This window comes from Limulus polyphemus, unplaced genomic scaffold (genome assembly GCF_000517525.1).
Source record: "Limulus polyphemus unplaced genomic scaffold, Limulus_polyphemus-2.1.2 Scaffold2049, whole genome shotgun sequence".
Classification (NCBI taxonomy): Eukaryota; Metazoa; Arthropoda; class Merostomata; order Xiphosura; family Limulidae; genus Limulus; species Limulus polyphemus.
The window spans coordinates 47,767-60,728 of NW_013667659.1; the positions used below are offsets into that span (position 1 = coordinate 47,767).

The following is a 12,962-nucleotide window of genomic DNA, read 5'->3' on the forward strand; positions in this document are numbered from 1 at the left end:
TACTTTACTTATTTACCTACTTCTACTACGACTACACTATATACGATTAACCCTATACTGTCTAAGAAATAATTATTAGTAATATATATATATATATATATATATATTATTATTATTATATATATATATATATATATATATATATATATATATATATATATGCAGTGACTTGTGGGAGACAAAAGATGTATATTAAATGCTATTTATTAAACACCTCTCATTTCAAGCTGTAGTTGACAAATTAAGATTACTAAGCAGTAAGATTATGTACTTACAACCCTAAAATACAGGATTTGATTCCTTGTGATGGACATAGCAGCTAGGCCAATGTAGCTTTGCTATAAAATAAACAAACAAAAGCTAGACTTATTTAAGAAACATAACCTAAAATTCTCTCTCACAAAAGTAATAAACCAAATAGGAAAATAGTGGCACATCTTTGAGCATGCAGTAGTGAATGTTGGAAAAACTGTTGTAGTATAACTTGTATTAAGATTATAACTGAAAGAATGCATATGATTTTTATCTTCCTCAAGTTTGATCATATGGTTTAAATACATAGTATTTTTTAAGTAATTAGCAATTTAAAAGACATAATTAAGTCCTTAAATATAAAAGCTATAATGTATTGATTGTAAACAAGTTTTGCAAATAATATGGACCCAATAGAATTATATATCAGTCATATGTAACATATGTGGAATTCTCAGCCTCACTTTCTTCAAGAAATCAGGTAGGATCTGTACGATATTGGTAGGTTCATCAAAAAATGTTTTGTTGGAGTAAATTGGAATCCCAAAATACAATTTAGATTCACTATTGTGGAACAATAGCAAATTAATATGGATACAAATTTTGACACTTGCTTGCCCTCTTCAGTTCATCTTTTTTTGTCAAAAAAGTGAAAGTTTTGGAACTTGTATTCATATAAATTTGTTGTTGTTCTTTTATAGTGGATCTAAACTATTTTAGATTACCTGATATATTATGTATTTACCTACTATTGATTATGAGTTCTCTTCATTTTGACTAAGTTTAGTCAAGCAAGAAACTGAACACAATGAAAAACACAGGAAACCATCTTTATTCAATACATGAAACAATCAACATGATGAGTGAATGATGGAGGATATCACCTTTAATGGGGATTCCAGAGTCTGTTCCAGGCTGAGAAAACATAGCATTATATACAATGCTATTCTTTCTAGGACTTACCTACACCACTGTTGGTCATTCCATTCCATACATAATGGAGGTTGTATTCTTAAGGTATCATTTGACCCTCCAGTAGAAAAGATCACTGTTTACTTTTTGTATAATGTGTTAATCATTAGAGGAGCCTTTCTCACAAGAAACTGCATGTGATACTGTAGATGAATGTCCCAGAAGAATAGGTAAACAGGGCAAAAGAAACTTAACCACTTCCTTGAATAATATTCTATTGTAAAAAATTCACACTCTTGCATGCATGAAAATCTTGAAAACTCGAGATTTACTTAAGAGTTAAGTAAAAGGATTAGAAATATAATTAGTATGTTTGCATGCTACAGTGTTTATAATGATAATTTACAATCAATATAGCTACAGCCCATCATTGAATGATAAATCATTTTCCTCATTTGTTATATTTGTCAGTTTCTTTTTAACTAATTAAAAGTTTTTATCAAATTTTATTTAAATTTCTAAAGTATAACTCAACTTATTCTCACTTCCATCACAAAAAACAATGATAAGATTTTGTGACAACTAAATGGTATTCCTGTTTAAGAATATAATTTTAGAAACACCATTTTAATGTAAAATGGAATTTAGCCAAGTTGCATAAAAAGCATCTTCTGGAATGGTACTTCTATTTTCAAGATAAATTTTATATATAAGTTTAATATACACAAATTATAAATGGAATAAATCAAAACTCATTAAAAGCACCAAATCATCAACTTGATAGCAATACACTAAGCTAACAATTCAAAGTTTGTAATTTTAACAATTAATCCACAATATTTAAAATTATCAGTACTATGACCAAAAGGTTAATGAAACTAACTAGAAAGAAAATAGAATAGGTCATTACTTCATGAAAAAGAACACTCGTTTGCCAATAGGTGAAACATGTTAAGAATATACATGCACTTATAAGTACTGGTGTGTATGTGTAATGTTACTGGAAGTTACAAAAAATTGTAACTATAAGAAGACACAATTGATGGGATTATTCAGAAAAGATGCCCTGGGATTTTTCACAAGTATTAATACATAATTTTGTAAGCTATGATTTAAATATTTTGATATAGGTGTTAACTAGAGAGCACATGTGGTTAAGAGCTTGTAAGTTTGACAAAGATCTATATTAGCTGTAAGTACCAATAAGCACTTAGCTAGTGCCAGTAAATCAGTGAAACATTCATTTGAATAGTGAATAAGAATTCTGAGAGTTTAGTGGGCTATTGTGTATATTTAGTGTTTGTAGCATAAATTAGAAGATCAGTTAGAGAACAAATACTGATGAAAGTGAAAATGTTATGTGTACTTAGCCTGTAGCATACGTTAAGAAAGAAAGAAAAAGTCATTTATTGTTACTTATTAGCTGGGCTATGCATTATTTCCACTAAATAACTCAGGGAATGAAAGATTACATTAGAGTAACATGTTGAAAAAAACACAACAAATTCGGTATAATTTTAAATGGTAAACGTGTAAACTATCCAGCTCAAAACTAACATCGTCAATAGGTATGTAACTTGTAAATCTCCTGAGATTTTTACTAGATTAAACTATGATTTCGCATTTTGTCCTTATTAAATAATACCAAACATACTGTCAATGAAGTTATATAAGAGGTTGAGTGCATTATATTAAAAAGACCTGGGAGACTCGCCATGACACTTCCAGTTATAATCCATCTGACGACCATGGATCTTGATACTAGTACTACAGTGAAGTTTCCATTTTAAAAGGCTTTGTTTACTTCATATATGCACCATAAAACACAGAACAGGCTGGACATATCATGTTAACGCCTCATATTGAAATCAAAGGATAATGGTTCCAGATATGAGGCTGCTGATTCAACTGGGGACACGTTATAAAAGTGACAATGAACCTGTTATTCAGTTCAAAGAGCCAAACAAATCTTTTACAGTGGTGGATGCAGCAGATCGCCTGCCTTTCCTCTGGCAGCTATACATGAACCCTGGGATCTTTGACCCTACATTAACGTTAGATGTCATCCATGCTGAAATGTTTTAATTCCAAAACCTTGAACAGGATCAGTATGGATTTTCAGCAAGAAGAGGCCTTTAGTACTTTGGAAGAGACTTTTAATCAATGAATCAGTTCTAGAGTGCTTGTACAATGGATCTTGTCCTAAATTAATAGTTAAAAGCAAATATATTTGATTGTCATACTGAATTATTGTTTGTTTTCAAGAACTATTGACAAAAATGCATCAACAACCTTCTTCAAATATTTGCTTCCTGTAACTTTAACGAGTAATTCTTCACAACTATGCTGTCAGTGACATGTCATTCACTAAAACTTTGGTATGCAGACACAAAACGCATTTTATATTTTCTTATTTTAATAAGAAAATTCTCAAAAATTTTCGCTTATTCTGAATCCATGCACTCTTTGTATAATATGTGGTCCAGAAAGTCATTAAGTCAACATGGTTCTTACTACCTTTGTTCCTTTGTTATTCTCTAGAGATAATATCTGTTCTACCCATGGAATTTAATGCTGCATGTTGTGCAAAAATCTAGACAACAGCAGTGTTCTTCTTTGGCAAGTTAGATGATATCTTGAGATTACACCTTCCCCTATATTGAATGAGAATGACCATCCACGTTGGCAGTGCTAGTTGCTATGTGTAAATCCAATGCTTCTAGTTAAGTAAAATATGTTTGGTTTAAACAGTGCTACACAGGACCTCAAGTGAGTTGGTTGAGGGAAGTAAAATCTGTTTATCAATTCATGAAAGGTGACTATCCTATGCAAGTATGGACACTGGATTTTGTGTCTGATATATAAAGACTGTTCTCATTTTGTGTTACACAGTAGCTCTATTTCTGAGTTTAAACTCAGTCAGGTTAGTTCAATTCATTATTACTTCATGATTTATCCTGCCAGTCCTCCCATTATGAGGTGGACCTACCTAATACTATCCGTGGAAATCAGTATAACAAAGTAGATAGAAAGGAGAAATTTTGGTGTCATGACCACAGGATTTTATTGCATAGTTTTCTGTTTTGCTAAAGTGTGTATTGCCCTTACTTGAACTCTTGAGTTATACAAGTTTAAAGGAATGCCTCTCACCAAAAGAATGATATTTTATGCAGGTAGAAGTACTCTTTACAAAGAGGAAGACTTTACCTCTGAAGAAAAATGGTTGTACAAGAAAGGTTTCAAGCCTAGAAGAAGTCATCTTCTGGAGATAGGACTTTTCCCAATGTTGCAAAGGTCCCTGACATCGATTGTTCTGCAACTACAGACGTAGGAATATCTGCTTTGTCTGTTGTACTCAGTATAGTAGATTGGGCATTTCCCCTAAGGATTGATCTGAGTGAAATGGAGTATGGATGACTGAGGATCACTGAGGTTGAATGGCACCTAGCAGGTCTAAGACCATGTGGGGTGGTCTCTATAGAACTCCAAGTCATCATCAGCCAGAGTAACACAAGCTCAACTTTAGTAAAGACCACCTGAGAAGGACTGAACATGCTGGTGGTGGATGCACTCTGCAACTCAGAGCTGTTTACCCAATATGCACCAATAGGAAATAGAATGTGAACCATGGGGCAGTCGCAAGGCTTGCTGAGCTGGGAGGTACCTTGCCAGGGTGACCATGCATTGCAATGAAACATGGGGCCATAGAGATCTTTAGGATGAACTTCCAAGAACAACTTCTCACTTTGCCACCCAGGATCAAGCACCACCTACTCATCAGACTCCCTGAGTACATTGACTAACCTACAGCCATGGCATTAATAGCATCTCAGCCAAGCATTGACCAAGAACCAACTAAGGAGAGGCTATGGTATACACCATAAATCCATGTGAATGAAGCCAAGCAGATTCTGTCCCAATGTTCAAAGGTATGACAAAGGAAGATCTGGAGAATTTCAGATAAGAAACTGCTTGTAATAGTTGTACTCAGGAACAGGAAATCCAATGCCTGATACTGAGCTCAGACATTTGGACGAGGTGCAACCAGAAGACTAGGACACAATTGTGATCAAGTTGTTCAATGATTCAACCTAATTTTAAGACTTAGAAGAGGAGCACCACTGAGAGTTTTGCTATGTACATAGTTATCTGCTATATGTGCATGGTAAAGTTTACTCTGCAAGGGCTTCAGTAGATTGCAAAGATAAGTTCATTGAGAGACTTCCAAACAATATGATGAGGCACCACCTGGATGTGATGGATATCCTCAACCTAATCAAGGTAGTTTCTCTCATGATCAGGTGCAAAGTCATAACTTTGAGCCAGTCATTGGAGAGGAAGAAACCTTCAATAACAGATGCTGTGGCTCCATCTCAAATGGATCATCCTACTCGGGTGCCTCCACCACATCCAGCTCAAGTCACATATCCTGGAACTGAGATGCAACCACATTGGTTTCCAGTAAATGGGCAGAGATGTCCCAATCCTTCTATAGTTTTTGTGCCATAGCTTGTTGTGCCAATGATGTCTCCACTCAGACATAGTTCTCACTGTCATTGGTGAGTGCAGCAACCACCTTGCACCAAAAGGTTTAGCTGTCAGCTTAGCTTTGGCTGAATAGACCTGGGTATGTACCTATAATGGTAAAAGGGCGAGATATTCGAGTTCTTGTTTGCTACAAGAGTGGCCAGAACACTGGTAGATCTCATGGTTTATGAGACCCTCCAAGTAAAGCCGACTTCGTTTAATGAATGGCAATAGACTAGATATGAGTAAAGGGGATATCCTTGGCTATGTATAGGATAGATATTTCCAGCCACAGTTCTGCCATTGATAGAAACTGTCAGTCAGTTTCACGTGCAAAATAGGTGAGTTGATGATCAGTGGGAGAGTTACCCAATGTCAGACATACTGGGTCCAGGAACAAGAGTATATGTCGGAGGGAATAACAGTGCCTCCATATACACATAAGAGGTGTTCCATGCTTTTTATAGAGTAGGTATAGTGCATCAGTAACATATACATCAAAGGCACCATTTCCCATTCAGGAAGGAAGCATCATTACCTTATGCAGTTATCTATCCAAGGAGCACCAGAATACATCAACACAGCTCAGAAAGGTAACTTCAACAAACAACTGTTCTCTGAGTTGTTAGGCTTGGTAAAGATTCACACCTTGCCATACAATTCCCAGTCTGATGGTTTGGTATAATTGGTGGTACAAACTTTCAAGTGTACATTTTAAAGTTTATAAAGTCCTGCTCCCTTTGGTGTATGATATTCCCACTAGAGTGGATGTCCCACAATGTACACAAGAATTTGTGGAGGGGTAAGTTCTGTGATATAACAACAGATAAAAAAAGGTTGCCATATGTCAGAAGAAGTGCTACAACAACATAGTAAAAAGACTGGGTGTAACTGAAGCATGAAAGCAACTAGGTTCTGATTGGATAGGTCCATACCACGTTTTCTGGCAGATCAGTCCATTGACATATGAGATATAGCGAATGTAAAACTTGCAAAAGTGTGTGTATAACACGTCAAAATGTTGCATCTATGCATTACAGGCAACATTTCAAGCACTTGCTTGACTAGGAATCAGATTTCAAAACTAGAAAGTCAGAGAAATATAAGGATGCTGTCTCATGTACTGTAATACCTAGTACATCAACACCTGCATAACTGAATATGATAGATAGGAGTTCGAAAACTGATGGTCTCGCTTTCTAAGAAAGTAGGTATTATTTTATAGTATAATATATGCACTACATTGTATGATAACCACTCATTTATCCTGGAGCAAGAGTGGTCATTAGGTTTAGCCAGAAATGAATGAAAAAGATTTGTGGCCCTTGCCTTCCAAGGTGTTAATCATAATCTCATTGAGAAAGATTCGCTAGATATAAAGTGATAGCTGCAAGAATATTATACACCTAGGATAGTCGTGTGATAAAAAAACAATGACTGAAAGGAAATAGTGTTTCTTGCTATCTGGTCTACCAAATGATTTTCTGAGGTAAAATGTCATTCAATGTTTTGAAAGAATCATTCACCTGATCTAGCTGAGTGGCAAAAGTTCTACAGAACATGCCATCTGATCCTTGGCTAGATTTTCACCCATACAACTGAAGAAAGTATGACTTATCCACATGCAGTGACAGCATGAAGAATAATACTGTGTGGTGAGAATTTTAGCTGAAAATCTTTAGTTTTGTTGAATTCTGCCAGCAGATATTTATTCTCTGATGCCTGAAAAGAAAACTTCTTGAGTTTGATTACTCATAGTAAGCATGACGTTATAGTACTGCAGCTGTAAAAAATGATTTTGTGGGAGGTAACACAAGAAGATTACTAGAAGTAGTTGCAGATGATATGGAGGCAGTACATTTTAAGCATTCACAAGTAAGTGATGTCCAAGGACTAATAATCTATTCTATCACCTCCTGTTTCCTATGGCTTCTATCTCATTGAAAGCCTCAATCTGCTTTGCAAATGGGAGCTGTCTGGCTGACATATTGAGCTGAATCTCCAGTATCAACCTTATGAGATATTTTATTTGTTCAACCCAAATCATTAGGCCCACTGGAGAAAGTGTTTTGATATTCTGTGGGAGTTATATTAGCTATGGCAGTTATCAGATGTATGATACCCACAGCTCTGGTCAAATAGCTTTTGTAAGTGTGGTGGTAAATTGTACTTGGAATTGATATCAGACTTCCTCATCTTACCTCAGAGGTGATTACTACAGATGTTGAAAGTACTTGCAATATCCCATCCTGCCTCGATTCAAATTTTATAGTTCTTTATGTTCATGGCCCTAATGATGACGTATTTATTCTTTAGATACACTATAGTTCTTCCAATCATTAATCTGACAGTGTTTGGCTCTATTACAGCCTACTTACTAGTTGAAGATGTATAATTATTTCACTTACTGGTGTTACAATGATTGCTCTTCTTGTTGTCACTGGAAATATTAAAGATAGTCTAACCCCGCAGGTGTATAGAAGCTTCATACAGTAAGGGTAACTCTCAATTCCCCCTTTGCTGAAACTTTATATCAACTTTCTGTTTGCATCACTCCATCTTTTTTTTTTATCATTTCTGAAGGCAATTTTCTACCTTTCATTATCAAATCAGGTCGATCTATTGTAGTTGTAGAACCAATGTTGAGCAATATACTGCAACATTTCCCATTGACAAATCCATGGACTGGTTTCTTTCAATAATGAACTTCTTACCTCATTTTGGGCAGGTTGGGTATTCTCACCTGAATTGTCTCCTTAGTGAATTAACAGCTGTTGTTACCTTAAAGCCTCAGCTATAATGCACATGTTTCCCTTTTGAGAGGAGTTTTTCCCGACATGTTTTGTCTATACTTTCTGGTAATATGTCATTTTGAAACACAACTGTCTTGTGGTTTATTTCATCCATTCTATGTAACTAGTTATCTAAGTAATCATTTCATTTAGTCTAGACTATCATCAGTAATTTGACGATCCAGAAACGTCGAGATGGTGTCTTTAGTTGTTTATTTGTGACTTTAATTGATTCCAGGTCCAATGCTAACTGAAGAGGTTCCTTTAAAGATGTACATCTGCTTTGCTTTAGGCTAATTTTCATATCCTCATCTGTTATGGGGTCTATAAATTATTCACTAGACGATTAATCCATCATTTCACGTGGAGCATCCAGGTAAGATAATTGAACAAACCTTTCTAAATCTTCTGAAAGTTTGGCAAGGTATCTTCCTTCTTATGTAACTTGTTCAGAAACTTTGCACTGCATACCTCTTTCTAATGTGTTATTCTGAATATGTTGGGTAAGGCAGCTACCAGTTCTTGATAGTTGTTACAGCTCTCAACTGAAAGGTTATTTAAGGTTGTTAACGCTGTTCATTTTCAAAGGGCAACAAGGTTAATGGCTTGTTGCTCACTATTCCATCCATTCACCTTGAAACTTATTTTGAACTGAGTCCGATGTGCCTACCATGGTACCTTTCCATCATAGTCCATTTGTTTCTCTATTAAACAACATTTTGAAATTAGCCACCTAAATACTGGAACGGAGCTGGATTTGGTAGTGACATGGCTGAAGTAGTCCAGGGAGACCTGCAGTAACAGATGGCACAGCAGTATTGGTAATAGGAGTAGACAAAATAGGTTGTTATATTCCATATTTCGTAGAAATTGGGTTTTATGTTGGAATTCTTGGGCAAATGCAGAAAGAGGTGTAGCTGGTTTGGTTTTTGCATTTATCAATTCATTTTCCAAATGTTTTATTCTGTCATTGATTTCTTTTTGTATCAATTTTGTCATTACAGCCTTTCTGTACTGCTTCAGTTTAGACATTACAGCATTTCTCAATTTCTCCAATCTTGTTGTTGGAATCTCTCTCTCTTGTCTTGGATTATATTTGTTTTTTATTTTAATTCATCCTCAAGTAAAACATCTTTTGAATTCAGTTCTTCTTTTAAATTTCTGTTTCTTACCTCATGATCTTTTTTACTTTTCTATAAATTCTTTCCTGATCCTCTTTTATTTTTCTATCTTTTTTTTTATACTAATTTTCTATCATTTTCTTATTGGTTTTCTTTTAATTTTCTACCTCATTCTTCTCATTTTTAGTGTCTTTCTTCTTGAACTTCCTCTAATTATTACATAATTTCTAGAAAATATTCAATTTTGCTTCATGATAAGGTTGTTATACTGAAATTAACCAAAGATGTATTTTAATTTTATCCTCGCAAAGATAAATCCACTTTTGACGCCACTTGTTGTAACATGTTCTCAATGTTAGGCAGGTGCTTTTGAATCACATGTCCCCCAAGTGGTTTATCAGTATGTCGGCAGACTTACAACACTAGTAACAGGATTTCAATACCCGTGATGGACAGAGTACAGATAGCCCTTTGTGTAGCTTTGTGCTTAACTACAAACAACCAAACAAAACTTTTGAATCACTTGGCAAAAATAATAAACAATCAAGCCCATGTACTGATAATTAATTAATTTAGTTCTTTTACAGTGTTTCTTCAGTCTATGTGAACCTTGACACCAATTTTTATAGGTAATTTCACAAATAACATTTCAACGGAAATTCCTCGCTAATGGTAATATGAAGAACATACAAACAAACTTGTACAATTTCACGGTTAATCGATAGAATAACTGAACATACACGATACCTAGCACTGATCTGAATACTTCACTAACTACTCAGTCACTGAACTAGTTGAACTCATTTTAATGCTTCAGTGATTCTCGTTCTTAGTGATCCTTGTTTTTAGATATTTCGCAAATATCTCGATCATTAGCATTCACGAACAGTCTAGGTATTCTAGGCCTCCTTTTATAAACTTTCTAAACCTAGTGTCGTTATTTTAGGAGCTCCCTCTAGTAAACATCTAATTTTAAACATTGAAAATATAGCTTAAAACAGTATTCAGTTCTCCAACAACCCCATTTGTTCTTTGTGCTAATCTAGACACTGTTGTATTTGTTACACAACAAAAATTGTTTTCACTGTATATTTACGTTTGTGCCCAGTCTCTTTCTTTGCACAAAATTAATTACTTTCAGAGAAATTCAGAGCTACTTTGTAATATTTCCAAGTCGAATCTCCCTTTATATAGAGGATCTATTTTATTTATTCTTTGAGGATGATCAGTTTAATATATGTTTCTCCTAACATTTACATTACACATATACTTTTTAATATGAGAAATTCATATTTTAAGTTAATATTTTTCCATAAAGATTAAGTCGTTAGTATAATTTTAAGATAAAAAAAGGCTATTGATATGATACACACACACACACACACATACATATATATATAAAGGAAAATTATATAACACACTAGTTACATTTGAAAGTTAGAGCTAGTATAATTTCGTGCATGAAGTGCAAAAACAACACCAAAAAGAAAAAATAAACAAGAAAAACAATTCGCGATCACTTCCTACGCTCCTGAGTGTTGACTCAAACATACGAAAGGACTGAAATACCTGTACACGCGAATATCTTATCTATGCTGTTTCGCCTGTATACCAAAACCACCTCTTGCTGACCTCAATGGAATACTGTTGCTTGGCTCATGTTTCCGGAAGTGACGTTTAAACAGGAAGTACGTGTTTCTGTATTCATAGGCTATTACAGATATTGTCTAAACTATTTCTATTTTATTTTCATGCAGTAACTTCATTTACGAAGAATAATGTAATATTTATGTGTAAAAATTTATATATTAAACTAAAAATACATGTAAAATGCATATTATAAAATTACATTTTGCAGTTGTTAGTTTCGTCTAATTTTAATAGTAAATAGGGAGTTAAAAGCCCAAACTAAACTGCCAGCGTTGTCGACGTACACAGGGCGCTTAGCATCCATGACCACGCGTTTTAGCATGGCGTAAACTTTTTTTGGTAGTAAAATTCTACAAAAAGAAACAGTTTGTCTAAGAAACTAAATTACACTATGTAAGTATTAAAATAATAATTTTCCAGTTTTCATATTTGTTTGTTAAAGCAATAAGTTTTGTCACAGAGATTAATTGTTACGAAGAAATATTATTTTTTCTTCTGAACAGTTTTGTAAGCCTAAGTGAAACAGTGGCAACATGTTATTTTGTTATTACTTGGAGATTTTATATTATTAATTATTATAATCATACTTTATCTTTAAAGGTCGAAAATCAGTTAGTAAATTATTTACATTAGACATTTATTAGCATAATAACATGTAGTTATATTTAAAAGTACAATACTTTAATTCAGTTGTAACGTGCATTGAATCAGCAGTTGGTATGTTTAGGTCTTATTTTTAGCTTTATTATTAATATCACAAATAAAATATTAATGAAATGATATTTCAAATATAAGTATAAACTTTAAGATTAGTTAGGTTTGTATCTCAGGAATTTTAGTCAAAAGATACATGTTGGCTTTAAATATTTCCTAATAATTAGACAGCAAGGTCTCATCTTTAAAGTTTAACTTAAATTACATTTTAATCTGTATCGTGATGCAGACCATACAAGGTCTAAGTCTAATAGTAATACAGGAAAATAGGATTGGGAACAGTATATAGAATTTTATGCAGCACACATATTACATGTCAGTATCATTACCATTACATGCTGACAAAGATCTTGTATTATTGAAGATATTGGATTCTCACCAAACATTAGTGAAAGATGTGCTAAATAAAATGTAAAAAAAAAAAGACCCTTTATAATTTGCAGGAGAAAGTATTCACAAGTATAATTTGTAAGCTGTATGATTTATTAAGTGCAAAAAAGTACCAGTTGAAGGCTGACTAATGTTTGTGGAAAATAAGCAGTAGTTTTTGGCAAATATCAGAGAAATATAAATAAGAAGAGGCAGAGTAATGGTCTGCTTTTTTGTGTCTTAGTGTCTGTTGTGTTTTGAAAAATATCACTGAAAATATACTGTTGGATAGTTTTTTGATTGTGTGTGTTATATCTTCTATTGTCATTTTCTTTAAAATGCTAATATGCCATCTGATGTAAAATGCTAATCTCAAAAACATGTTAAAATAACACAGTGGCTGTTTTCTTATTAAATTCTTTGTGATATTCTGATTTATTGTGTGTGTTATTAAACACTAGATGCTTCTTTAAACTTCTACACATATAGCTGTTAGTATCGACATCCAAACAAACGCGAACATGGTCTTTCATACGCATGGTAAGTTTCTTGCTTCTTCCAATATCCATAAAGGTGTAGCTTTAGATTCACATGTGGTTGGTCGTCGGGATGCTTCTAGGTAGGT

General features: G+C 33.8%; 1 protein-coding gene across 1 annotated transcript in view; it reads left to right on the forward strand.

Moving 5' to 3' along the window:
- The first annotated feature begins 11,562 nt into the window (after positions 1–11,562).
- LOC106465778 (forkhead box protein N3-like) overlaps positions 11,563–12,962 on the forward strand; it is a 70,193-nt gene continuing 68,793 nt past the window's right edge. Inside the window, exon 1 of the mRNA XM_022393715.1 lies at positions 11,563–11,647. The gene's annotated coding sequence lies outside the window, so the exon portion shown is untranslated. The remainder of the gene's footprint in view (positions 11,648–12,962) is intronic.